Source organism: Petromyzon marinus, chromosome 23, assembly GCF_048934315.1.
Source record: "Petromyzon marinus isolate PM22_M1 ecotype Great Lakes invasive population chromosome 23, UKy_Petmar_22M1.pri1.0, whole genome shotgun sequence".
NCBI lineage: Eukaryota > Metazoa > Chordata > Hyperoartia > Petromyzontiformes > Petromyzontidae > Petromyzon > Petromyzon marinus.
Window position 1 is genome coordinate 14,045,001 of NC_133689.1, and position 22,327 is coordinate 14,067,327.

Sequence of the window (22,327 nt, forward strand, 5' to 3'; positions counted from 1 at the left end):
CGAGATCGGGCGCATTCTGGGTGATATGGTCGTAGGCCGTGCTTGCAGAAACCTGTCGAACACTCATATGTATAAAACAATCAACATTCAAATATACTCCTGGAGGTCGTCGCTCGTGAAAACGTTCATTCTGAGCTCCTGGTTTAGCCCCGAAAGAGTGGCATCAAACAGTATTTTGCAAAAAATATTGATCCCAATGCAGTACACCATATCGACGTGAAATTGGCAGGTGCACTAACTGGATGAGTCGAAGTGTAAAAAGCGACCCATCCAGATACAACAATGCAAAAGCCTACAACACCTGGTATTCCCAGGCAGTCTCCCATCCAAGTACTAACCAGGCTCGACTCTGCTTAGCTTCACGAGATCAGACGAGATCGGGCGCATTCAGGGTGATATGGTCGTAGGCCATGCTTGGAAAGACCTGTCGCACATTCAGATGTATAAAACAATCAACATTCAACTATACTTCTGGAGGTCATCGCTCAAAAAACCTTTATACTGGTAGAAACGAAGTTGTAAACTGATTGTACCAGCCTGCAATAGATTAATGTGTCCGTCCGTCCGTCCGTCCCCTTTCAATACTTTAACGAAGTGAAATCTCGTGTTGTTGGGTGTATAAAATCAGTAATAGACAGCGCAGAGACTTGTCCTACCAGCCCACTCTGCAGGGACCTGTTTCTGAGCTCCTGGTTGAGCCCCGAAAGAGTGGCATCAAACATTATATTACAAAAAATATTGATCCCAATACAGTACACCATATCGACGTGAAATTGGCAGGTGCACTAACTGGATGAGTCGAAGTGTAAAAAGCGACCCATCCAGATACAACAATGCAAAAGCCTACAACACCTGGTATTCCCAGGCAGTCTCCCATCCAAGTACTAACCAGGCTCGACCATGCTTAGCTTCCGAAATCAGACGAGATCGGGCGAATTCAGGGTGATATGGTCGTAGGCCATGCTTGGAAAGACCTGTCGCACATTCAGATGTATTAAACAATCAACATTCAACTATACTTCTGGAGGTCATCGCTCAAAAAACCTTTATACTGGTAGAAACGAAGTTGTAAACTGATTGTACCAGCCTGCAATAGATTAATGTGTCCGTCCGTCCGTCCCCTTTCAATACTTTAACGAAGTGAAATCTCGTGCTGTTGGGTGTATAAAATCAGTAATAGACAGCGCAGAGACTTGTCCTAGCAGCCCACTCTGCAGGGACCTGTTTCTGAGCTCCTGGTTGAGCCCCGAAAGAGTGGCATCAAACATTATATTACAAAAAATATTTATCCCAATACAGTACACCATATCGACGTGAAATTGGCAGGTGCACTAACTGGATGAGTCGAAGTGTAAAAAGCGACCCATCCAGATACAACAATGCAAAAGCCTACAACACCTGGTATTCCCAGGCAGTCTCCCATCCAAGTACTAATCAGGCTCGACCATGCTTAGCTTCCGAGATCAGACGAGATCGGGCGCATTCAGGGTGATATGGTCGTAGGCCGTGCTTGCAGAAACCTGTCGAACACTCATATGTATAAAACAATCAACATTCAAATATACTCCTGGAGGTCATCGCTCGTGAAAACGTTTATTCTGAGCTCCTGGTTTAGCCCCGAAAGAGTGGCATCAAACAGTATTTTGCAAAAAATATTGATCCCAATGCAGTACACCATATCAACGTGAAATTGGCAGGTGCACTAACTGGATGAGTCGAAGTGTAAAAAGCGACCCATCCAGATACAACAATGCAAAAGCCTACAACACCTGGTATTCCCAGGCAGTCTCCCATCCAAGTACTAACCAGGCTCGACTCTGCTTAGCTTCACGAGATCAGACGAGATCGGGCGCATTCAGGGTGATATGGTCGTAGGCCATGCTTGGAAAGACCTGTCGCACATTCAGATGTATAAAACAATCAACATTCAACTATACTTCTGGAGGTCATCGCTCAAAAAACCTTTATACTGGTAGAAACGAAGTTGTAAACTGATTGTACCAGCCTGCAATAGATTAATGTGTCCGTCCGTCCGTCCGTCCCCTTTCAATACTTTAACGAAGTGAAATCTCGTGCTGTTGGGTGTATAAAATCAGTAATAGACAGCGCAGAGACTTGTCCTACCAGCCCACTCTGCAGGGACCTGTTTCTGAGCTCCTGGTTGAGCCCCGAAAGAGTGGCATCAAACATTATATTACAAAAAATATTGATCCCAATACAGTACACCATATCGACGTGAAATTGGCAGGTGCACTAACTGGATGAGTCGAAGTGTAAAAAGCGACCCATCCAGATACAACAATGCAAAAGCCTACAACACCTGGTATTCCCAGGCAGTCTCCCATCCAAGTACTAACCAGGCTCGACCATGCTTAGCTTCCGAGATCAGACGAGATCGGGCGCATTCAGGGTGATATGGTCGTAGGCCGTGCTTGCAGAGACCTGTCGAACACTCATATGTATAAAACAATCAACATTCAAATATACTCCTGGAGGTCATCGCTCGTGAAAACGTTTATTCTGAGCTCCTGGTTTAGCCCCGAAAGAGTGGCATCAAACAGTATTTTGCAAAAAATATTGATCCCAATGCAGTACACCATATCGACGTGAAATTGGCAGGTGCACTAACTGGATGAGTCGAAGTGTAAAAAGCGACCCATCCAGATACAACAATGCAAAAGCCTACAACACCTGGTATTCCCAGGCAGTCTCCCATCCAAGTACTAACCAGGCTCGGCTCTGCTTAGCTTCACGAGATCAGACGAGATCGGGCGCATTCAGGGTGATATGGTCATAGGCCATGCTTGGAAAGACCTGTCGCACATTCAGATGTATAAAACAATCAACATTCAACTATACTTCTGGAGGTCATCGCTCAAAAAACCATTATACTGGTAGAAACGAAGTTGTAAACTGAGTGTACCAGCCTGCAATAGATTAATGTGTCCGTCCGTCCGTCCGTCCCCTTTCAATACTTTAACGAAGTGAAATATCGTGCTGTTGGGTGTATAAAATCAGTAATAGACAGCGCAGAGACTTGTCCTACCAGCCCACTCTGCAAGGATCTGTTTCTGAGCTCCTGGTTGAGCCCCAAAAGAGTGGCATCAAACATTATATTACAAAAAATATTGATCCCAATGCAGTACACCATATCGACGTGACATTGGCAGGTGCACTAACTGGATGAGTCGAAGTGTAAAAAGCGACCCATCCAGATACAACAATGCAAAAGCCTACAACACCTGGTATTCCCAGGCAGTCTCCCATCCAAGTACTAACCAGGCTCGACCATGCTTAGCTTCCGAGATCAGACGAGATCGGGCGCATTCAGGGTGATATGGTCGTAGGCCGTGCTTGCAGAGACCTGTCGAACACTCATATATATTAAACAATCAACATTCAACTATACTTCTGGAGGTCATCGATCAAAAAACCTTTATACTGGTAGAAACGAAGTTGTAAACTGAGTGTACCAGCCTGCAATAGATTAATGTGTCCGTCCGTCCATCCGTCCCCTTTCAATACTTTAACGAAGTGAAATCTCGTGCTGTTGGGTGTTTAAAATCAGTAATAGACAGCGCAGAGACTTGTCCTACCAGCCCACTCTGCAGGGACCTGTTTCTGAGCTCCTGGTTGAGCCCCGAAAGAGTGGCATCAAACATTATATTACAAAAAATATTGATCCCAATACAGTACACCATATCGACGTGAAATTGGCAGGTGCACTAACTGGATGAGTCGAAGTGTAAAAAGCGACCCATCCAGATACAACAATGCAAAAGCCTACAACACCTGGTATTCCCAGGCAGTCTCCCATCCAAGTACTAACCAGGCTCGACCATGCTTAGCTTCCGAGATCAGACGAGATCGGGCACATTCAGGGAGATATGGTCGTAGGCCGTGCTTGCAGAGACCTGTCGAACACTCATATGTATAAAACAATCAACATTCAAATATACTCCTGGAGGTCATCGCTCGTGAAAACGTTTATTCTGAGCTCCTGGTTTAGCCCCGAAAGAGTGGCATCAAACAGTATTTTGCAAAAAATATTGATCCCAATGCAGTACACCATATCGACGTGAAATTGGCAGGTGCACTAACTGGATGAGTCGAAGTGTAAAAAGCGACCCATCCAGATACAACAATGCAAAAGCCTACAACACCTGGTATTCCCAGGCAGTCTCCCATCCAAGTACTAACCAGGCTCGACCATGCTTAGCTTCCGAGATCAGACGAGATCGGGCGCATTCAGGGTGATATGGTCGTAGGCCGTGCTTGCAGAGACGCGTCGAACGCTCATATGTATTAAACAATCAACATTCAACTATACTTCTGGAGGTCATCGCTCAAAAAACCTTTATACTGGTAGAAACGAAGTTGTAAACTGAGTGTACCAGCCTGCAATAGATTAATGTGTCCGTCCGTCCATCCGTCCCCTTTCAATACTTTAACGAAGTGAAATCTCGTGCTGTTGGGTGTATAAAATCAGTAATAGACAGCGCAGAGACTTGTCCTACCAGCCCACTCTGCAGGGACCTGTTTCTGAGCTCCTGGTTGAGCCCGAAAGAGTGGCATCAAACATTATATTACAAAAAATATTGATCCCAATGCAGTACACCATATCGACGTGAAATTGGCAGGTGCACTAACTGGATGAGTCGAAGTGTAAAAAGCGACCCATCCAGATACAACAATGCAAAAGCCTACAACACCTGGTATTCCCAGGCAGTCTCCCATCCAAGTACTAACCAGGCTCGGCTCTGCTTAGCTTCACGAGATCAGACGAGATCGGGCGCATTCAGGGTGATATGGTCATAGGCCATACTTGGAAAGACCTGTCGCACATTCAGATGTATAAAACAATCAACATTCAACTATACTTCTGGAGGTCATCGCTCAAAAAACCATTATACTGGTAGAAACGAAGTTGTAAACTGAGTGTACCAGCCTGCAATAGATTAATGTGTCCGTCCGTCCGTCCCCTTTCAATACTTTAACGAAGTGAAATCTCGTGCTGTTGGGTGTATAAAATCAGTAATAGACAGCGCAGAGACTTGTCCTACCAGCCCACTCTGCAGGGATCTGTTTCTGAGCTCCTGGTTGAGCCCCGAAAGAGTGGCATCAAACATTATATTACAAAAAATATTGATCCCAACGCAGTACACCATATCGACGTGACATTGGCAGGTGCACTAACTGGATGAGTCGAAGTGTAAAAAGCGACCCATCCAGATACAACAATGCAAAAGCCTACAACACCTGGTATTCCCAGGCAGTCTCCCATCCAAGTACTAACCAGACTCTACCCTGCTTAGCTTCCGAGATCAGACGAGATCGGGCGCATTCAGGGTGATATGGTCGTAGGCCGTGCTTGCAAAGACCTGTCGCACATTCAGATGTATAAAACAATCAACAATCAACTATACTTCTGGAGGTCATCGCTCATAAATCCTTTATTCTGAGCTCCCGGTTGAGCCTCGAAAGAGTGGCATCAAACAGTCTGGATGAGTCGAAGTGTAAAAAGCGACCCATCCAGATACAACAATGCAAAAGCCTACAAACACCTGGTATTCGCAGGCAGTCTCTCATCCAAGTTCTAACCAGGCTCGACGCTGCTTAGCTTCCGAGATCAGACAAGATCGGGCACATTAACGGTGATATTGTCGTAGGCCGTGCTGGCAGCGACCTGTCGAACACTCATGTATAATACAATCAACATTCAACTATACTCCTGGAGGTCATCGCTCATGAAAACGTTTATTCTGAGCTGCTGGTTTAGTCCCGAATGAGTGACATCAAACAGTATTTTACAAGAAAATATTGATCCCAATGCAGTACACCATATCGACGTGAAATTGGCAGGTGCACTCACTGGATGAGTCGAAGTGTAAAAAGCGACCCATCCAGATACAACAATGCAAAAGCCTACAACACCTGGTATTCCCAGGCAGTCTCCCATCCAAGTACTAACCAGGCTCGATTCTGCTTAGCTTCCGAGATCAGACGAGATCGGGCACATTCTGGGTGATATGGTCGTATGCCATGCTTGCAAATACCTGTCGCACATTCAGATGTATAAAACAATCAACATTCAACTATACTTCTGGAGGTCATCGCTCATGAAAACCTTTATTCTGAGCTCCTGGTTGAGCCCCGAAAGAGTGGCATCAAACATTCTTTTACAAGAAAATATTGATCCCAATGCAGTACACCATATCGACGTGAAATTGGCAGGTGCACTCACTGGATGAGTCGAAGTGTAAAAAGCGACCCATGCAGCAAATGGCATGAGAAATTGAGCCACGTTCCCATCCTGCGTAACCTATCGTATTCCAACACACCTCACTTTCTCTCCGACTACTTTTTTATTCTGAAAGTGCCATGCCATTTTATCTGAGCTATTTTACGATTCAACAAATAAAAACTCGATTTTTGTGTAACGAAGCTACATATTCATAAAAAAAAAACTAAAAGGAGTTGACACTTACAAATTGGCGGTAATTTCAGGTACTAGTGTGAAAATGGTGACACTCTACCACCCATTCACTCTCCCACCAACTCAATCAATCACCCACCAACTCATTCACTCACTCACTCAACCACTCATTCACTCACCCATTCAATCAGTCATTTACTCACCCACACACACATTCAATCACTTAATCACTCACCCACCCTCATTCGGTCACTTTCAAACCCACCAACTAACTCTACCACCCACCCACTTACCAACCCACCAACTCACTCTACCACCTACCCACCTACTCACCCACCAATTCACTCATCAACCCACTCACGCACCCACCAACTCACTCTACCACCCACTAACTCACTAACCTACCAACTCACTCTACCACTCAATATACCACGCACCCAATTACCGAACCACAAACTTATTTTGCCACCCACCCACTCACCAACCCACTAACTCACTTTACCACCCATCCACTCACCAACCCACTCCACCAACCACCCACTCACCCACCAACCCGTGGACTCACTCTATCACCCATCCACCCACTCACCAACGAACTAATTCAGTCACTCCCCAATCCAAAGACCCACCCACTCATTCACTCACCCAACGACCAACTTAATCTACCACCCACCCAGTCAATCACTCACCAACTCACTCCATCACCCACCCACCCACTCACCCACCCGCCTACCAACTCACTCTACCACCCACCTATTCACTCTAACATCCACCCACCTATTCAGCCACGAACTTACTCTACCACCCACTCACTCTACCATCCACCCACCCACCCACTCACCTACTAATTCACTCTACCACCCACCCACTCACCAGCCCACCAACTCACTCTACCACCCACCCACTTATTCACCCACCAACTCATTCTATCATCCAACCACTCATACACCAACCCACTTACTCCATCACCCACCCACTTTCCCACCCACCAACGAACTCTACAACCCACACAATCATCGACCAAACTCACTCTAACACCCACCCACCAACTCACTCTACCACCCACCCACAAACCCACCAACTCACTCTGAGTTGTTGGGTGAATGGGTGGTAGAGTGAGGTGGTGGGTGAATGAGTGGGTGGCTGGTAGAGTTTGTTGGTGAGTTGGTGAGTGGGTCGGTGGTAGAGTAAGTTGGTGGGTGAGTGGGTGGTAGTAACTTGGTGGATTGGTGAATGTGTGGTAGAGTGAGTGGGTGGATGAGTGGGTGGGTGGGTCGTTGAGTGAGTTGGTGGGTTGGTGAGTGGGTGGTGGAGTGAGTTGGTGGGTTGTTGAGAGGATGGGTGATAGAGTGAGTTGGTCGGTGACTGGGTGGGTGGATGGTGAAGTGAGTTGGTGGTGGGTGGATGGTGAAGTGAGTTGGTGGTGGGTGGGTGGTAAAGTGATTTGGAGAGGCAATGGGTGGGTGGCTAGTAGAGTGAGTTGGTGGGTTGATGAGTGCTGGGTGATAGAGTGAGTTGGTGGGTTGGTGAGTGGTAGAGTGAGTTGGTGGGTGAGTGAGTGAATGAGTGGGTGTATACATGACTGGATGGGTGGATGAGTGAATGAGTGTATTGGTGACTGAGTGGGTGGGTGGTTGGGTGAGAGATTGAGTAGGTGTGTGTGAGTGAATTAGTGGGTGGTTGGGTGGATGTACACCAGGCAAGGTAGTTAACATCTCCACAGGTAGAGGCAGAGAGATGCAGACTCAAAATATACAGCAGCAGAAGGTATAGTCAAGGTTCGGGGTCAAACCCACGACCTCCTGCGTACCAGGTGAGGGAGTTGACATCTCAGTCCTGCACTGAGCACACAGAAAGAGTCTCACCGTGACTCGGCAGCTTTAGAGGCCTGCAGATCCCCAGCAGTGGTGGTGGTGGACTAGCTGGTGGTGATGGGGGCCCTGCCGGTGGTGGCAGTGGCCCTGGTGGGGGTGGCAGTGGCCCTGGTGGGGGTGGCAGTGGCCCTGGTGGGAGTGGCAGTGGCCCTGGTGGGAGTGGTGTTGCCCCTGGTGGGGTTGGCAGTGGCCCTGGTTGGGGTGGCAGTGGCCCTGGTGGGGGTGGCAGTGGCCCTGGTGGGGGTGGAAGTGGCCCTGGTGGGGGTGGCAGTGGCCCTGGTGGGGGTGGCAATGGCCCTAGTGGGAGTGGCAGTGGCCCTGGTGGGGGCAGCGGTGTCCCTGGTGGGAGCGGCAGTGACCCTGGTGGGGATGGCGGTGGCCGTGGTGGAGGTGGCAGTGGCCCTGGTGGGGGTGGCAGTGGTCGTGGTGGAGGTGGCAGTGGCCCCGGTGGGGGTGGCAGTGCTCCTGGTGGGGGTGTCCGTGCTGGGGGTGTCCCAGCTGGGGGTGGTGGCGGTGTCCTTGCTCTTGAGCCAGCCGTGAGCCAGCGCCTGATCCGGAGTCATCCGCAGTTCTGGATCCCATCTTGGGTAGGAGTGGGGGTGGGGTGGAAGAGGGGGGGTGGTGGGGGTGGCACGGAGAGGGGAGGGGGGGAGCGGTGGTGCAGTGGTTAGCGCTACGCTACGCTACCACGGACCCGGCAGAGACCCGAATTTCTATCCCCGCTCACAGCCACCAACACCGCCAGTGATGGCGATTATCTGATCCCGTACATGGGCCTCCTCCCCTAGGTCGACTCAGCCTCAAATGAGTACCCTGCTGTGTAGGCAACATCGTCACACGGGAGACAAAGGCGGCCGGGCGTAGTTGCTGGCCACCCACCCACTCGTGTGCCACAGTGCTGGCCGTCGTAGGTGCTTGCAAACAGCACTGTCCCCTACAGTCTACTAAGGCTATACTGGGGGAATCTTTGTCTTTGTGTGTGTGTGGTGTGTGGGGTGGTTGGGTAGGTGTGTGGGTGTGTGTGGGGTGGATGGGTGTGTGTGGTGTACGTGTGATGTGTGTGATCTGTGTGTGGTTTGAGTGGGGTGGGTTGTGTGGGTGGGTGGGGTGGGTGCGTGGTGTGGTTGGGGTTGGGTGGGTTTGGTGGCGTGAGTGTGGTGGGTGTGGTGGGTGGGTATGGTGGGTGTGTGTGTTGTGTGTGGTGTGTGTGTCTGTGGTGTGTGTGGTGTGTGTGGTGTGTGTGTGGTGGTGGGTGTGGTGGGTGGGTGTGGTGTGTGGTGTGTGTGGTGTGTGTAGTGTATTTGGTGTATGGTGTGTGTATGGTGTGTGTGGTGTGTGGTGTGTGTAAGTTTGTTCTCACTGCAGGCAGCATTTCACGAAGCTCACGAGCTGCGCCCCACATCCCTGCAGCACGTGGTGCAGGGGAATGCTTCCAGGGGGACGCGACCTGGAAGGCCAGTGAGGCCTTCCGAAAGGGTCTGCAGGAGAGAGACAGAGACAGACCATCAACACCACCATCATCTCCATCATCACCACCACCATCTCCATCACCACCACCAACGCCATCTCAATCACCATCACCACACCACCACCTCCATCACCACCACCACCACTCTCTCCACCATCATAAAAGTACCACCATACCACCACCACTGTACCACCACCACCACCATCTCCACCACCGCACTACCACCACCATCTCCATCATCATCATCACCACCACATGACCACCATCCTTAAACTCACCAAAGTAGGACGCCCTGTAGGGAGCTTTCTCAACCATTCGTTTGGGAGGCATGCCCAGGATCTGCTCAACCATTTCAAGGCAGAGAGACACAGACACTGAGACACAGAGACACCAGGTAAAGTCCCCACTGAGCTACTGTCTAGCTCTTTTTCAGAAGCGACCTGGTCATCACAAATGAGAGCAACTTAACCAAGTGGCTGATATCATCATCATCACGTTTTACAGACACATAGAGACCCATACACATAGAGACCCATAAAGACTCATACTAATAGAGACCCATAGAGGGACCCACAGAGACCCATACTCATAGAGACCCACATGAACCCACAGAGACCCATACTCGTAGAGACCCATACTCGGAGAGACCCATACTCGTAGAGACCCATACTCGCAGAGACCCATACTTAAACTAAACTACGTTTATTTTTCCAGCTGCAAGGCTGGTAGGTGGATAGATGGGTGGGTGGGTGAGTGGGTGGATGGGTGACTAGATGGGTGGGTGGATGGGTGGGTTAGTGGGTGGATGGGTAACTAGGTGGGTAGGTGAGTGGGTGGATGGGTGGGTGGCTGGGTGGGTGGCTAGATGTGTGGGTGGGTAAGTGGGTGGATGGGTGACTCGATGGGTGGGTGGGTGGGTGAGTGGGTGGATGGGTAACTATGTGGGTGGGTGGGTGGGTGAGTGGGTGGAGGGGTGACTAGATGGGTGGGTGGGTGAATGAGTGAGTGGCTGGGTGGGTGAGTGGATGGATGGGCGACTAGATCGGTGGGTGGGTGGGTAGATGGGTGGGTGGCTGGGTGGGTGACTGGGTAGCTAGATGGGTAGGTGGGTGGGTGAGTGGGTGGGTGAGTGGGTGGATGGGTGGATGGGTAGGTGAGTGGGTGGATGGGTGACTAGATGTGTAGGTGGTGGGTGAGTGGTTGGATGGGTGGGTGAGTGGGTAGATGGTTGACAAGGTGGGTGGGTGAGTGTGTGGATGGGTGGGTGGATGGTTGACTAGATGGGCAGGTGGGTGGGTGAGTGGGTGGATGGGTGGGTGAGTGGGTGGATGGGTGACTAGATGGGTGGGTGGGTGAGTGGGTGGGTGGGTGAGTGGTTGGATGGATGGGTGGGTGGCTGGGTGGATGGGTGGGTGGGTGGCTGGGTGGGTGGGTGGCTGGGTGGATGGGTGGGTGGGTGGCTGGGTGGCTAGATGGGTGGGTGGGTGGCTGGGTGGCTAGATGGGTGGGTGAGTAAGTGGGTGGACAAGTGGATGGCTTGGTGGGTGGCTGATTGGGTGAGTGGGTGGATCGGTAACTGCGTGGCTGGGTGACTAGATGGGTGGGTGAATAACTCGGTGTGTGGGTGGGTGGCTGAGTGGATGGGTGGGTGGATGGCTGGGTGGGTGGATCGGTGGGTGGGTGGCTGGGTGGATGGGTGGGTGGCTGGGTGGGTGGCTAGGTGGCTAGATGGGTTGGTGGGTGGGTGAGTGGGTGGGTGGGTGAGTGGGTGGATGGGTGAATGGTTGGATGGGTGGGTGAGTGGATGAGTGGGTGGATGGGTGACTAGGCGGGTGGGTGAATGGGTGGATGGGTAGATGAGTGGGTGGATAGGTGACTAGATGGGTGGGTGGATGAGTGGGTGGATTGGTAGATGGGTGGGTGGACGAGAGGGTGGATGGGTGGGTGAATGGGTGAATGGGTGACCAGATGGGTGGGTGACTGGTTGGATGGGTGGATGGGTGAGTGGGTGGCTGGGTGGCTAGATGGGTAGGTGGGTGGGTGGATGAGTGGGTGGATGGGTAACTAGGCGGGCGGGTGAGTGGGTAGACGGGTAGGTGAGTGGGTGGATAGGTGACTAGATGGGTGGGTGGTGGTTGAGTGGGTGGATGGGTGGGTGAGTGGGTAGATGGCTGACTAGGTGGGTGGGTGAGTGGGTGGTTGGGTGGGAGAGTGGGTGGATGGGTGATTATTTGGGTGGGTGGGTGAGTGTGTGGATGGGTGGGTGGATGGTTGACTAGATGGGCAGGTGGGTGGATGGGTGGGTGAGTGAGTGGATGGGTGACTAGATGGCTGGGTGGGTGGCTGGGTGGGTGGCTAGATAGGTAGGTGGGTGGGTGAGTGGGTCTGGTGGGTGGGTGAGTGGATGAGTGGGTGGATGGGTGACTAGATGGGTGGGTGGGTGGATGGGTAGGTGAGTGGGTGGATAGGTCACTAGATAGGTGGGTGGTGGGTGAGTGGGTGGGTGAGTAGATGGGTGGATGGGTGGGTGACTGGGTGGGTGGGTGAGTGGGTGGATGGGTGGGTGAGTGAGTGGATGGGTGACTAGATGGGTGGGTGTGTGAGTGGGTGGGTGGATGGATGGGTGGCTAGATGGGTGGGTGGCTGAGTGGCTAGATGGGTGGGTGAGTAAGTGGGTGGACGAGTGGATGGCTTGGTGAGTGGCTGACTGGGTGAGTGGGTGGATCGGTAACTGCGTGGCTGTGTGACTTGATGGGTGGGTGGATAACTCGGTGTGTGGGTGGGTGGCCGAGTGGGTGGGTGGGTGGATGGCTGGGTGGGTGGCTGGGTGGATGGGTAACTGCGTGTCTGGGTGACTGGGTGGGTGGGTTGGTGGATAGCTGGGTGGGTGGATGACTGGGTGGGAGGGTAGGTGTTTGGGTGGCTCGGTGGGTTGGTGGCTGGGTGGCTAGATGGTGGTGTGGGTGAGTGGGTGGATGGGTGGGTGGATGGCTTGGTGGGTGGGTGGCTGGGTGGGTGGGTGGGTGAGTGAGTAGATAGATAGGTGGCTGCCTGGCTGGCCAGGCCAAGTCGGCTGGTGCCTTCCCGAGATGCCCCGGTCACCTCGATGCAGCAGGCCACGTGGTCGTTGTCCATGTCGGAGACGAAGAGCTCCTTTCTGATGGCCAGCTTTGCGACGGTGCAGCCCAGGGACCACATGTCCATGGCGCAGGTGGCCGGGTAGCCCAGAACCACCTCGGGGGCAATGTAGGGGAGGGTGCCTCCAATGAGCGACGCTGTGCGGACGACAACGACAGCATCAGGATGGGTGGGTGAGTTGGTGGATGGTTGGGTGCGTGGATGGATGGGTGGATGGGTCGGTGAGTGGATGGGTGTGACTCCCCCACACATGGACAAACAACCACAACTGCCATTCGCCACTGAGTGGCGGTGATGAAACCATGACGCTTGTGCCAGGCTATGTGCACGTTGAGGCCGTATGAAGTGTCAAACGTCTGGGGACAGGAGGTCATGGGGCAGACCCAGATTCCACAGGTCGACTGACTGAGACGACTGGCTGATGCACCGCCTGTGCCGCCGACTGTACCAACTTGCTGTGATTTAGCCACCCGGCGCTCTGCTCGTTGTTGTGAGCATTGCTCCTCCCACCTCCGTTGTGGTTGGAGGGCGACTACCTCCAACTGTCCAGTAACGTCATTCACGTGCCTCCTCCACCAGTCCAGCTCCCGACAGAGGGAGTGAGCGTTCAAACATTTCACATGGCCATCCGTAGTGGCTTTTTGTTGTTTCTGGAGGAACCCCGAGGGTGAGTATTCAGTCTCCTGGCTCCGCAAAAAGGGGTTTGGTCAGGAGACGTCATAGATCCCTGTCCCTCCAGGGCCTCCAGCACAAGCTTAAATAATTTTTAAATCGTAGTTTGGTGGTAGTTAATTGGAGGTGGAGGGCTTACCAGCCTCGTGCACCCATCCAGAGCCCCCATTTGGCCGGTGTTGTGGTTACAACCGCCGCTAATCTAAATTGGCCCTCCCCCCATGGCACTGGGGGGTAGGCCAATTCACAGCGTTGCCGTTCAGCACCACACACCCACACACACACCCACCTACCCAAACACACACCCACGCACTTGTGCAGGTGTGTGTGGGGGGGGGGGTCACCACTCACGTTGTTGGTCCACAAAGAAGCTGAAGCCAAAGTCAGTGATTCTGATCACCCTGCTTGAGTTGTTCTTCAAGAGAACATTGCCCTGGATGGTGAGCGAACGGCAGACAGAGAGAGAGATAGGATTAACACTACTCAGCGGGATCAAGGTGGGTGGGTGGGTGGATAGGTGGTTGAGTGAATGGATGGATGGGTGGGTGGATGGTTGGGTGAATGGGTGGATGGGTGGGTAGTGGATTGGTGGGTGGGTGGATGGGTGAATGGATGGATGGGTGGGTGGATGGGTGTGTCGTTGGCTGGGTGAGTGGATAGATTGGTCAGTGAGTGGGTGGGTGGGTGGATGGCTGCGTGGGGGTGCGTTTTAGTGAGTGTCCGTGCCCCCAGTGTGCCCCCAGCATGCCCCCAGCGTGCCCCCAGCATGCCCCCAGCGTCCCTCCAGCGTCCCCCCAGCGTGCCCTCCACTCACCGGCTTGATGTCCCCGTGGACGATGCCCCGGGACTTGGTGTAGGTGAGGAAGCGAACGATGCCCCTGGCGTACAGCCTCAAATCGTCCTCGTCGATGCGCCACTGCCCCATATCTATGAGCACCTGATGGAGGCTCTTCCTGCGATGGGGAGACATCGGCAGCGACGTGAGGCGACGTCAGGGTCTCGGTGGATTTCTGTGGGTGTCTGTGTGGATGTCTCTGCGTGTCTCTGTGGGTCTGTGTGGGTCTATGTGTGGGTGTCTCTGTGGGTCTCTGTGGGTGTCTGTGTGGTTCTCTGTGGGTGTCTCTGTGGGTGTCTCTGTGGGTCTCTGTGGGTCTGGGTGTCTCTGTGGGTGTCTCTGTGAGTGTCTGTGTGGTTCTCTGTGGGTCTGTGTGATTCTCTATGGGTGTCTCTGTGGGTCTCTGTGGGTATCTGTGGGTGTCTCTGAAAGTGTCTATGGCTCTGAGGGTCCGTGGGTGGTGATGGTGGTAGGTGGGTTGTGGTCGTGGGTCGGTCGGTGGGTGAGCGGGTTGGTGGGTGGGTAGGTGAGTGAGTGGATGAGTGAGTGAGTGAGTCAGTGGGTGGTAGGTGAGTGAGTGGACGTGTGGTGGTGGTAGTGGTGGGTGGGTGGGTGAGTGGGTGGGTGGGTGGGTGAGTGGGTGCATGAGTGGGTGAATGAATGGGTGAGTGCATGGGTAAGTGAATGAGTGGGTGGGTGAGTGAATGGGTGGTTGAGTGGATGAATGGGTGAGTGAATGAGTGGATGAGTGGGTGGATGAGTGAGTGGGTGGGTGGATGAGTCGGTGAGTGGGTGAATGAATGGGTGAGTGCATGAGTAAGTAAATGAGTGGGTGGGTGAGTGAATGGGTGGATGATTGGATGAGTGGGTGAGTGAGTGAGTGAGTAGATGAGTGGGTGGTGGGTGAGTGAGTGGATGAGTGGGTGGTGGGTGGGTAAGTCGGTGGGTGGGTGAATGACTGGGTGGGTGAGTGAGTGAATGAGTGGGTGTGTGGTGGTGGTGGTAGTGATGGGTGGGTGTATGTGTGAATTAGTTGGTGGGTGGTTAAATGAGTGAGTGGGTGGTTAAGTGAGTGAGTGGGTGGTGGTGATGGGTGAGTGAGTGGGTGTGTGGTGGTTGTAGTATTGTGTGGGTGAGTGCGTGAATGAGTGAGTGGGTGGATGAGTGAGTGGGTGGGTGGGTGGGTGGATGAGTCGGTGAGTGGGTGAATGAATGGGTGAGTGCATGAGTAAGTGAATGATTGGGTGGGTGAGTGGGTGGATGAGTGGATGAGTGGGTGAGTGAGTGAGTGAGTGGATGAGTGGGTGGGTCAGTGGGTGGGTGAGTGAGTGAGTAGGTGGTGGTGGTGGTGGGTGAGTGAGTGGGTGTGTGGTGGTTGTAGTATTTGGTGGGTGAATGAGTAGGTGAGTGCGTGAATGAGTCAGTGGGTAGATGAGTGAGTGGGTGGATGAGTCCGTGAGTGGGGGAATACATGGGTGAGTGCATGAGTAATTAAGTGGGTATGTGGGTGAGTGGGTGGGTGGGTGAGTGAGTGAGTGGATGAGTGGGTGGATGAGTGGGTGGGTGAGTGAGTTCCTAGATTAGTGGGTGGGTGGATAAGTGGATGGGTGATTGGATGAGTGAGTGGGTGAGTCCGTGGGTGGGTGGATCACTGGGTGGTGGTGGTAGTGATGGGTGGGTGAATGAGTGGGTGTGTGGTGGTTGTAGTATTGGGTGGGTGGATGAGTGGGTGAGTGTGTGAATGAGTGAGTGAGTGGGTGGGTGGATGAGTCAGTGAGTGGGTGGCTGGGTGACTGACAGGGTGGGTGCATAAGTGGATGGGTGGGTGAGTGGGTGGGTAAGTGGGTGTGTGGATGAGTGGGTGTGTGGGTGGGTGAATGGGTGGGTGGGTGAGTCAGTAGGTGTGAGATTATGGTAGTGGTGGGTGGGTGGGTGAGTGAGTGGGTGGGTGAGTGGGAGAGTGGGTGGGTGAGTGGGTGGGTGAGTGAGTGGGTGAGTGGTTGGTTGAGTGAGTGGGTGAGTGAGTGATTGAGTGGCTGAGTGGGTGGGTGGGTGGTTGAGCGAGTGGGTGAGCGGGTGGTTAAGCGGGTGGGCGGGCGAGCGGGTGAGTGTGCGGGCGGGTGAGTGGGCGGCCGAGTGGGCGAGGGAGTGGGCGGGTGAGTGGGTGTGCGAGTGGGTGGGTGAGTGGTGAGTGGGTGGGTGAGTGGGTGGGTGGGTGAGTGGGTGGGTGGGCGGGCCGGTGAGTGGGCGGCCGAGTGGGCGGGCGAGTGGGCGGGTGAGTGGGTGAGTGGGTGGGTGGGTGGTTGAGTGAGTGAGTGGTTGAGTGAGTGGGTGGGTGAGTGAGTGTGGTGGTGGTAATGGTGGGTGGGTGAATGAGTGGATGAGTGAGTGGGTGGGTGGGTGGGTTGGTGAATGAGTGGATGAGTGAGTGAGTGGTTGGGTGGGTGAATGAGTGAGTGAGTCAGTGGATGGGTGTTTGGGTGAGTGAATAAGTACGTAGATGGGTGAGTGAGTGGGTGGTTGAATGGGTGCATGAATGTGTGGATGAGTGGGTGTGTGGATGAGTGGGTGTGTGGATGAGTGGGTGGGTGGGTGAGTGAGTGGTGGGTGGTGGTGGTGCTTGTGGTGTCCGTACTTCAATAGCTCCATTACGATGCATTTGTGTCCCCGGAAGTAAAAAATATCCATGACGTTGACTACGTTGTAGTCCACGTCACTACGGACCGTCTGGAGCTCCATAGACATCCGCAGCTCCATCATCTGGTGCGCTTCGTCAGTGAAGCTGTGATCGAGTGAGAGGTAGACAGACAGAGAGAGACAGACATACACAGATATACAGACAGACAGAGGGAGATACAGAGAGACAGACAGAGAGAGAGAGACAGACACAGAGAGAGAAAGAAATGGAGGCAGAAAAAAACAGAGATAAACAAGTTCAGCACTTAACCGGTTTTGTGTTGGAGAGTAAACTCAATTGGTGGGAAGTGGGTTGTGGGGAGGTGCTGGGGGTGGTGGTGGTGGTGGGGTGGATGGGTAGTGATGGTGGGGAGAGGAGGTGGTGGTGGGGAGAGGAGGTGGTGGTGATAGTAGAGGAGGGTGGGTGGGTGGTGGTGGTGGGGAGAGGTAGTCGTGGGTGGGCGGGTGGGTGGGTGTATGGTTGAGTGACGGAGAGTCACGGCAAAGTTGCAGGCAAGAACGTTCAGCCCTAGTTTGTTGCTGCTGCCGCTGCTGCTGTAACTTCACAGCCAGGAGCAGCCTCATAATCTCTGTATTGTTGTTTGTTGTTGGTTTGTTGACTGCACAGCTGCCCCAGGGTACCACTCACTGGGTGGGAGAGGTGAGGATCTTGAGCGCCACCGGAGTCTTCGTCTTGTGGTCGAGACACCGCACGACCACGCCCTGCCTGCCCTGCCCGATCTTCCTGGCCAGCTCAAATCGGTAGTTGAAGTGCTCGTGCTTGACCTGCAGGGGGTCACCGGGGGGGGGGGGGGGAGGGGGAGGTAGTCAGGGTCGGGAGAGTAATGGGGAGGTCACGGGAAGGTAGTCAGGGTGGGGGTCAGGGTGAAGTTGGTCAGGGTGGGGGCTACCGCGGATCTCAGTAGGTCTAGGATCTCTGTGTGTCTCTGTGGGTCTCTGTGGGTTTCTATAAGTGTCTCAGTGGATCTCTGTGGGTCTAGGTCTCTGTGGGTCTCTATGGGTTTCTATAGGTGTCTCAGTGGATCTCTGTGGGTCTAGGTCTCTGTGGGTCTCTATGGGTCTCTATAAGTGTCTCTGTGGATCTCTGTGGGTCTAGGTCTCTGTGGGTCTCTATGGGTCTCTATAGGTGTCTCTGAGGATCTCTGTGGGTCTAGGTCTCTGTGGGTCTCTGTGGGTCTCTATGGGTCTCTGTTGTATATATAGGTGTTATGAAAATTGATTAAAATAATGAAAATTAAATGAAATTTGAGATCTGCATAATTTATCCGAAATTATGTTAATCAGTGTAATTATGCACATAATTTATGCTGATTCGAGAGGTAATCGTATTAATTTATGCGAGTGGGCGTGGTTATGATAATGCAGGTCGTTATGGATTATCAGGTCGGGCCTCGGTGACGAGGATTGTGTTATGAATTGGAATGACGCAATTAATCGTATGCAGTGACGCAGGCGTTGTGAGCGTGAATGAGAGAGAGACGATTCGACTCTGCTCTTTAATTCCGTATTATCGATAAGGATACGATTACTCTCGATTGAACAGTATGGATTATGTGTGTTATGGATTATGTGGTGATAGTGTGCTTATGATAGGTCCCCAGGATTCAGATCTCATACGCAGAACAATATTATGCAGAATTTCAGGAAGAATCACACACAAACCTTCTGCATTAATCAATTTTATTTCTAGCTAACTTTAATTTTTGGATAATATGAAAACTCAATCTCGGGATTTTGGAATTTCAACACAGCGTTAACATGATACCATCACGATTGCGTTGTTTCACCTCGATAGCGGCACCTGTGGTTAATTCCCGACGCGTAACGCAATCGATCGGTTGTTGAGAGAGAGAGATTAAAAACATGTGAACTATTCTATCAAACCTTAACTTTATAATATGCAAACTCGTATGCTTGAATTGTTACACAACACGGCACTTGGTTTTTGATTCGTATCCAATCCTTAATACATTCTGATATGCGAAGTTATTATGCTTGAAATCGTCAGCACAGTACCACGTTGATGTTCGTTCATTGATTCATAACGATTATGAATTTAAAGCGTTCGACTGTAATACTTCTAATTGCCTTATCAACACCACTCGATGGCCACAATGCTTCGTTACTTGAATTGTCACACAAAACAGCAATCGGTCACTGATCATGCGCGGCCCTTAATGCAATTATTGTCACGTTGTTAACAATAGGATGACTGATTATTATGCAACGCTACTCGTTGACAGGGCACTCCAACCAGTATTATTCTTGGAGGCACAAATATGCGTTTGAATTCGTTATTTCATTCGTGGATACCGGCAAGATTATGCAGAAAGACAAATATTAACGAACGACTCAAGTATTCCTAATCAACTTCTCAACGCGACTCAATGGGTGGCGATGTTTCTTTTTGAGATCCTTATCTCGGGCCAATCTTTTAATTGATTGTGGCCAGACCCCTGACAGGGAACCGGTTGAACCCGCTCTCTATCTCCGCGAGCGGCGCTCCGTGGTGAGGAGTCAAGAATTAATCTTTGTTAATGGGTCAGTTGGTAATTTATGCGGTTAGAAGTACAGCCCCAGCACAATATTACAGAGAAAAATTATGAACACTCTTAAAAACGATGGATGTTTCCACAATCACGGATGGTTCAATGGCTTGAGGTTTTTAGGCTTTGTTAATGACCCGTGTGTGTGTGTGTGTTGAATGGTGTGAGTGGTGAAAGAGTAGGCCCATGTTCGGAATCGATTCTTTGCGTCAAGCAGACGTCTGGTTTGTGTGTAGTGGGGGGCAGTGTATCATACGTATCAGTTGATTCTTCTTTCAGTAGTTGGTTCGGACTCGACGGACGTTGGTGAACGAGTAGATGCGTTGTTGTAGCTGAGATGACCGTCTGGTAGACGGCGTTAGAAGCACGCCCGCAGCGGCGCGCTGGTGCTCCGTCGTCGGCGGTTGTAGATTGCAGGCTCACGATTCGCTCGTGGTGGCGCTGGCCGCTAACAGCGGCAGCGGGTCGCCAATTGGCGACACTCGCCAATTCGGCGAGTTGTAGAGACGTCTCCGGCGTCGGTGATGGCTGTTCTTCTGCTGAGATGAGTTGAGCGGGTCTTCTGCTGAGATGAGTAGAGATGAGTCTTCTTCTGTTGAGCTGAGTTGAGATGAGTCTTCTTCTGTTGAGCTGAGTTGAGATGAGTCTTCTTCTGTTGAGCTGCCCCCGAGGGCTGATGAGTTGATTTCAATGCTGAAACGGCTCCTTTTTATGCCAAAAATCTCTCCCCTTCTCGGCTCCCCCTCACGAGGTGGAGCTATCTTTGATCTGATCGTATGTCGGTGGGGGGGGTTCGTGTGTCGGTGGTGGGGGGGGTTCGTGTGTCAGTGTGTATGTTTGTGTGTGTGTCATTTATGACATGGTCCTGTTCGGGTCTTTACTCAAGCCATAAACATCAAGACAACAGACACCTCGATTCATCTCGGTGGCGTCTGGTTGTCTGATCCCTCCACCCAGAGAGAGGGGCGGGTTCCCCCCCCCCTTTTCCGTTCGCGTTCCGACGCACAAAGAAATGGTTAAGATTTTTTTTTTAAGTTTAACATTTCACATCACAGTTGGTATCTTATCATACACAGTTATGATCCTGCTTGTGATTCATAGTATTTGATTTATTTCCAAGTGAAGATGCTCTTCCGAGCGTATGCATTTTATCACGTGCTGCAGAGAAAGACAAAGGTGGCTGGGATCTTCCCATTTCTCCATACTTTGCAAATATCATTTCGACTCCACATTCTACCAGCCTAATTCACCCCGTTACCTTGGCTCTTACTTAGTTTATTAATTTTCGTCACTTTGTGCGTTTATAAATGTGTGACAGTTTAACTTAAAGCTTGCTCGCTCTTTTACTGCCCGTGTGCAGGGTGGGGTGGGGGCTATTACTAAGTTCCGTGTGTGGCAGATGGTCCCCGCGATAACGATCTGGTTGCCCTGGCGTGAAATTCCTCTCTTGCGCTCTTCGGGAGAGACAAAGGTGGTCGGGAGCACCTCTTTATACTTTCGACTTATATTTCTCAAATACCATTTGGTCCCATGTTCGCCAAGACTCGTGTTTGTAACTACGTCCTCCCGACACCTCTCGGTTTTACCGAGGTTCGAATTGTTATGATGGAATTATTAAAAAGAAAAATAATTATCATCCTGAGTTCAAGAGGTCCCTTTCTTGATTGTTGGAATCCATATCCCTTGGTTCTGTAAGGTTCTATAATAGAATATCGTTTAAGGTTAACACGTTGTTATTATTAATATTATTTTGCAATTTTCTTTAAAACTTTCTTTGCCTGGTTGCCGTGTGTGGGGTGGGTGTGTCTCCTCATCAAACCCGGCTGGCTTTTCCAGATGGCCCCTTGTGATAAGGTGTAATTCCTGCTTCTCCGCGCTGTGAGAGAGACAAAAGGTGGTCGGGGTTGCTTGGAATATTGTTTAAACTCTTTCGCAAGTTTGCTCGTTGTCTCATTCCTTCTCGATAACCTTTGATGTGACTCGGTATTCTTGCTCCAAGCTTTGTTTTAACAGTAAAAGTATTAAAGGTGAAAATCATTTGATAGCGAATTAATCATGGGATAATAATTCACTGATGTGTCTGGTGGCCTGTTCTTAATTGGAGTGAGCGTTAGGCTCGCTACTTTTATCTTATTCTTGTTGTTGCCTTTTAATTTTTTTGTTGTTGTTTTACTGGAAAATAAGGAAAAGAATATGTATACGATTTACCCTGATGGCGTCTGGTGTCTGCTCTCTTGGTGTTCTGACCTCGGAGGGACCTTTCCTAAGGGGCCCATCAAACTCTTGTTCATCTGGAGATTTTCGCCGATAGCTGTTACATCCTCGCCTTGAGAGTTTTATTATTTCTTTATTTCTCTATATGGCCTGTTTATGACCAACATCTGGTTTTTCGTGTTTCTGGCTTACTGGTTTGATTCATTAAAAAAATATATATTGTTTGTCACGAAAGAAAGGAAAAAGAAATCTAGGTGTATGCATCCGTAAATATTCTTATGGATATTAATTGTGGAAAAAGGGCCGTATACAACACTCTATAGGTGTCTCAGTGGATCTCTGTGGGTCTAGGTCTCTGTGGGTCTCTATGGGTCTCTATAGGTGTCTCAGTGGATCTCTGTGGGTCTAGGTCTCTGTGGGTCTCTATGGCTGTCTCTGTGGATCTCT

At 51.3% G+C, this 22,327-nt stretch overlaps 12 non-coding genes and 1 pseudogene across 12 annotated transcripts in view; all 13 read right to left on the minus strand.

Moving 5' to 3' along the window:
• LOC142926370 (5S ribosomal RNA) overlaps window positions 1-37 on the minus strand; it is a 119-nt gene extending 82 nt beyond the window's left edge. The window contains exon 1 of the ribosomal RNA XR_012943295.1: window positions 1-37. This exon is cut by the window's left edge and continues 82 nt beyond it. This is a non-coding gene — a ribosomal RNA (5S ribosomal RNA).
• Window positions 38-289: 252 nt separating this feature from the next.
• LOC142927057 (5S ribosomal RNA) lies at window positions 290-409 on the minus strand. The gene has a single exon (XR_012943980.1). It is a non-coding gene; the product is annotated as a 5S ribosomal RNA (ribosomal RNA).
• Window positions 410-840: 431 nt separating this feature from the next.
• LOC142926946 (5S ribosomal RNA) lies at window positions 841-959 on the minus strand. Its single transcript, XR_012943870.1, has one exon. It is a non-coding gene; the product is annotated as a 5S ribosomal RNA (ribosomal RNA).
• A 427-nt stretch (window positions 960-1,386) lies between these two features.
• Window positions 1,387-1,505, minus strand: LOC142925789 (5S ribosomal RNA). Its single transcript, XR_012942712.1, has one exon. It is a non-coding gene; the product is annotated as a 5S ribosomal RNA (ribosomal RNA).
• Window positions 1,506-1,757: 252 nt separating this feature from the next.
• Window positions 1,758-1,877, minus strand: LOC142927058 (5S ribosomal RNA). Its single transcript, XR_012943981.1, has one exon. It is a non-coding gene; the product is annotated as a 5S ribosomal RNA (ribosomal RNA).
• Window positions 1,878-2,308: 431 nt separating this feature from the next.
• LOC142928832 (5S ribosomal RNA) lies at window positions 2,309-2,427 on the minus strand. The gene has a single exon (XR_012945143.1). It is a non-coding gene; the product is annotated as a 5S ribosomal RNA (ribosomal RNA).
• A 252-nt stretch (window positions 2,428-2,679) lies between these two features.
• On the minus strand, window positions 2,680-2,799 carry LOC142927562 (5S ribosomal RNA). The gene has a single exon (XR_012944486.1). It is a non-coding gene; the product is annotated as a 5S ribosomal RNA (ribosomal RNA).
• Window positions 2,800-3,230: 431 nt separating this feature from the next.
• On the minus strand, window positions 3,231-3,349 carry LOC142928833 (5S ribosomal RNA). The gene has a single exon (XR_012945144.1). It is a non-coding gene; the product is annotated as a 5S ribosomal RNA (ribosomal RNA).
• A 431-nt stretch (window positions 3,350-3,780) lies between these two features.
• On the minus strand, window positions 3,781-3,899 carry LOC142926059 (5S ribosomal RNA). The gene has a single exon (XR_012942984.1). It is a non-coding gene; the product is annotated as a 5S ribosomal RNA (ribosomal RNA).
• Window positions 3,900-4,151: 252 nt separating this feature from the next.
• Window positions 4,152-4,270, minus strand: LOC142928834 (5S ribosomal RNA). Its single transcript, XR_012945145.1, has one exon. It is a non-coding gene; the product is annotated as a 5S ribosomal RNA (ribosomal RNA).
• A 430-nt stretch (window positions 4,271-4,700) lies between these two features.
• LOC142927563 (5S ribosomal RNA) lies at window positions 4,701-4,820 on the minus strand. Its single transcript, XR_012944487.1, has one exon. It is a non-coding gene; the product is annotated as a 5S ribosomal RNA (ribosomal RNA).
• Window positions 4,821-5,247: 427 nt separating this feature from the next.
• LOC142928642 (5S ribosomal RNA) lies at window positions 5,248-5,366 on the minus strand. Its single transcript, XR_012944952.1, has one exon. It is a non-coding gene; the product is annotated as a 5S ribosomal RNA (ribosomal RNA).
• Window positions 5,367-5,922: 556 nt separating this feature from the next.
• LOC116945358 (5S ribosomal RNA) lies at window positions 5,923-6,041 on the minus strand (annotated as a pseudogene).
• Window positions 6,042-22,327: the final 16,286 nt, after the last annotated feature.